The sequence below is a fragment of the Eurytemora carolleeae genome, unplaced genomic scaffold (genome assembly GCF_000591075.1).
Source record: "Eurytemora carolleeae unplaced genomic scaffold, Eaff_2.0 scaffold2256, whole genome shotgun sequence".
Taxonomy (NCBI): Eukaryota; Metazoa; Arthropoda; class Copepoda; order Calanoida; family Temoridae; genus Eurytemora; species Eurytemora carolleeae.
Genome location: NW_019398140.1, coordinates 10,696 through 15,589, shown reverse-complemented (window position 1 = coordinate 15,589; position 4,894 = coordinate 10,696). Strand labels below are relative to the sequence as shown.

The 4,894-nt window shown below is 32.7% G+C and overlaps 1 long non-coding RNA gene across 1 annotated transcript; it reads right to left on the bottom strand.

Moving 5' to 3' along the window:
- Positions 1-779: 779 nt before the first annotated feature.
- Positions 780-4,453, bottom strand: LOC111716873 (uncharacterized). The gene is made up of 3 exons (XR_002768621.1): positions 4,198-4,453; positions 2,836-2,866; positions 780-1,005 (listed from the first exon to the last, which is right to left on the bottom strand). It is a non-coding gene; the product is annotated as an uncharacterized LOC111716873 (long non-coding RNA).
- Between the last annotated feature and the right edge of the window lie 441 nt (positions 4,454-4,894).

The following is a 4,894-nucleotide window of genomic DNA, read 5'->3' as shown; positions in this document are numbered from 1 at the left end:
AGAATTGTCATATTTCTGCACTTTTCATGTTATCAAAGGATTGTCATCTTTCTGCTCTTTTTAAGTTATCAAAGGATTGTCATCTTTCTGTTCTTCTCAAGTTGTCATAGCAGTACAATCTCACTGCTCTTTTTAAACTCTCAAGGATTGTCACCTCTCTGTTTTTTCAAATTCTCAAGAATTGTCACCTCTCTGCTCTTTTCAAACTCTCAAGGATAGTCATCTCTCTGCTCTTTTTAAACTTTAAAGGATTGTCTTGTCACCTCTCTGCTCTTTTTAAACTCTCATGGATTGTCACTTCTCTGCTCCTTTTTAACTGTCAAGAACTGTCACCTTTCTGTTTTTTTTCAAACTCTCAAGAATTGTCATCTCTCTGTTCTTTTTAAGTTATCAATAGATAGTCATCCTTCTGCTTTTTTCAAAGGAATTTTAATCTTAAGTTGAGTGACCTTCAAGTTGAGTACCATCAACGACTAACAAGTGTACCATTATCATTTGTTAATTGCTACTCAAAGACACTCACATTAAGATTTAAAATTTCAGTTGAACTTTCATTATGAAAATCGACCATCACTCTATTTTTCTATCAATTTTTTTTTTATTTTGCGAAAATGAACAAAAATTTATGCATAGTACATAATATTTATCTACTTTCCATGTGCTGGCATTTATTTTTCATTGATTAACACAAAATAAAATATTTTCTAAGATTAACTATGTTTTATTTCTGTTATATCTTCTTATTACTTCTCTATTGCAATACTATGAAGTTTCTGTAATATTCTTAAAACAATATTTTTATTACCGTTTTATCTTTTGTTTGTTTTATTTCTGTTATAATTCTGTTCTTAGTTTAGCATGCTACTTGGAACCAGTTCATGTTGAAACCAATCATTCCACCCTTGTCAAAGTTCTCTGCAGCATTTAGATTAGTTTCTGGAGTTGTATCATCTGTTTTTTCTCCATCATCAAACCTCACTCCCCAGCGGAATGGAACATGAGCACCTTAAAACGTTAAAGCAAAACATTTTTTGTAAGGGTTCTCAACTATGGGCATATATCAAACTTGACTTTTCAGGCGCTTCGCACCACTTTACAAGTAACAATCTTAACTTTTAATTGTTGCTTTTCAAGTCGCAATTTTTCGTCTATACTCTGCAATAAACAAACATTTTTGCGGATATTGCTTTGCTGTTCACATTTTTTTTTCAGAGTCAATTCAAGATTTTGGGTTGCTAAAAAATGTGTCACAATTTTAGAAAATGTTATTAGTTTGAGAAACATATATTTTTGATAATAATCCACATAAACGCATTGTTTTGTAATGTGTGTCTCACGCTAGGGTTGTTAATCGTTTTTGAAAACGATCGTTTCTTTCGTTTTTCAATCGTTTTTAAAAACGATCGTTTCGTTTTTGGAAAAAAACGATCGTTTTTATAAACGATCCACTCGTTTTGAACTTTTAGAAAACGAAAAACGATCGTTTTAGAAAACGGTCGTTTTTTAAAAACGATTTGTGACCGTTTTTATATGATTGTTTTTAAAAATGATCGCTTTTGAAAAAATGATCGTTAACGAAGGGTCGTCGTTAACGAAACAACGAACTTTATAAAATCGGTCGTTTTTGGAAAAACGATCATTTTCGAGAAAAAAAATTACATGGAGCTGTATTGAATGTCGTCTTACATCAGTTAAAATGTTGTGGGGGAGCTAAAACTTCTTGATATTTTCTTAAAAACCTTCAGGTCGGTTTCCTCTCTTCGTTAACAATCGTTAACAAAGGGACGACGTTAAAGATCGTTAACAAAGGGTTGTCGTTAACGATCGTTTCCGAAACGACGATTTTTTTAAAAAACGATCGTTTTAAAAACGACTATAGTTAAAAACCGAACTTTTTGAAAAAACGATCGTTTTTCAAAAAAATGAAAACGTTAACATCCTTATCTCACCTAACAAGATATGTGATCATGGTTTAAAGCAAAAATATGAATAATATGTAAAGTAAAAAATCAGACAGATCGTAGAAAGAGCAAGGTATACTGTATGAGATTACTTGGAAGAAGAAATAGCTTTATCTTATCTATGAAAATATATATTCTCTGTCTAAGAATGTCCTAACTTTAAAATGTCCTCTCTATGAAATGTCCTATCTATGAAATGCCCTGTCTATGAAATGTCCTATCTATAACATGATGTAATTAAGAAAAACTAAAAATATGCAAATGTCCTTTGTTTGCAAATAATTTGCAAAAATTTCTTTGCAAAACTTGTGCAATCCGTTTACTTATGTGATAGTCTTTCCAAAAAGCTAAAATTCTACAGTAAACTAATTCGTTGTTTGGGAACAGGTTAAATAAATGATAAATTAACTCTTTTCTTCGAAAATAAGTAATCTTATTCAATTATTAGTTTCTATAATCTCTCATTATTCACAAAGATTTTCTGCAGATTTTCTGGAAATTTTATTGAAAAGACGACAATAATGAAAACAAAATAGTTGATTCTAACATTGATTTATTGACAAATTTCTATTAAAAAATATGTTCCTAAACATCAAATTAGTTTACTAAAGAAATTTTACTATATTTTTGTCGTCGTTATTTAAAAATTTAAAAAAAACAATTCTCAAAACATAACCACCCAAATTGATGATGTTGAACGTCGACTTTGCGCTCAAACTCAGTAATTAATTATCATTAAAACGTGTTATATGTCTCAATTGAATCTGAAAAAATTTCTCTACAATAATGCATTCTCAGTTCAACCTCCCTTGAAATATATAATAATCATTCCTTAAATATTTTGTTTAATAATAATAATTCAGTAAATACTCACTACATAATGTGGTTCCAGCAGTTTGTCCTACCTGAAAAAGGAGAAAACATTAGAGTAAACAAGTTCACATGTTCTTGGTTGAGTTAACCCTATTCCCGCTGGGGGGGGGTCAATTTGACCCCCCCCTGTAGTTTTTTTTACATAACTCAAAAAGTATTGGTCTGAGGCTGTTGAAATTTTCTGACTTTTCTTACATACCCAAAGCCCTCCCTTTAGGCCTAAAACCGGGCTTTAATACTAACTGCCTGAGTCCTCAGGCACACTGCCTGAATGACTGCTTTTGCCTGAAGCAAACTAAATCTTTGTTTTGACCCACTTTCACTTGTCAGATTTTGATAAAATTTAGCTTTTTGGAAAGCCTATGACATAAAGAAACGGATTGCACAAGTTTTGCGAAAAAAAAATTGCAAATTTTTTGCAAACATCCTGTCAAAGGAAATTTGCACATTTTTAGTTTTTCTTGATTAAAAATCAGGTTATTAAAAATTTTGCAAAAATTTTTGCATATTTGAAATGGCATGATCAAGGGCTTTTCAAAAATGTATAATTTGTCATTTTTTGGACAAATTTTTTTTTGCAAACATTTTTACTATAAAACTGGATTTTTCGATAAAAAATTCAATTTTCGCAAATTTGCAAATTTTTTTGCAGATTCTAAAAGTAGAGCACAAGAGCTTTCTAATGATGTATCATTTGTCATATTTGGACATAAAACATGGGATTTAGAGGGGGGGGGTCAAATTGACCCCCCCCCCAGCGTATCCTGGTTTTCAAGTACCCCAGCGGGGATAGGGTTAAAATCACAAAATGTAGATTAAAGATTGATAACTTGCCAAATGCTTAGATTGCTTGAGATTGCTTCATCATAGAAACAATACCGTTTTTGCATAACATAGTTCCTCGATGACAAAAGAAATTGGAAATTTTCTGTTCGAAATTTTTATTTTTTAATTTTCAAATCTCTTCAATATTTATGTATAATTTTAAAAGGCAAAAATAAATTCGAAAAATGTTTTTTGAACCAAGAAGGAATTACTTTAAGCTTGTGAAATTTTATTCTAGAAATTCATCTTGTAACTGCACTTCTGATAAATCAGCTTGTTGGTTTTTTTCTTCAACTGGAAGTAAACTTTTAAAAGGTTTTGTTCCTCATTACAGAATTTACCTGGTGGTATGGATGAAATAGTTTGAAACAAAATTGGTTCCACTCTTATAGTTAAAGTATATTTCATGAACAATTCACAAGTTTTCAATATTAACAATTCAAACCTTTATTTATGAATAACAATGGATTTTATGTTAACTCATGAATGCTTGGAAAAATATCTACTTGTTACAGCAAGGCAAAAAATGAAAACTCACTGGATTTGAATGAAAGAAGTTCCCACAAACTCTCTGTATACCAAGCGTAGCTGGTGTAACTGGGGCAGAATTCAGGTTGGTTACCTAAAATATATGCATGTGACTAATGTGAATAATCAGCTCTAAGCCCTGTATGTGTGGCCTGGGGGCGTTCTACCCCCACCCCTTCATACCTTAGTAAACCTAGAGTCAAGATACTAAATAGCATATGGCCATATAGCAATGGGCAAAAGCTAGATTCGATTTACAGAATCTATTAATATTCTATGAAACTATATTGTCATAACCCTGTAGCTCCCATCAACCAACAGATCTCCAGATGGAACGTCACTCTCAACATGTTCCATGAGTTATGGGAGCAGGAATATACTCGGCGCAGATTCACTGTCACCTGGAAGGACCAGGGCAACCTCCCCCAAATCGGAGACATAGTCCTGTTCAAGAACGAACTCAAATACAAGAATCCTATTTCTGCAGCTAGAGTGGAACAACTCATTCGTAGAAAGAATGGAGACGTTTACGGCGCTACTATTAGTTACTGTCACGAAGTAGGAGGGCAGAAGATAGTGGTAGACAGGCACCTCAACCAACTGTTTCCATTCATGAACCTGGAAACCCAGAACCCTCAGGAAACCGTTCACAACCTCACCTCGGGAGGCACGGAATCTAGCCCCAGCTCCAAGTTCCAGACCAGAGC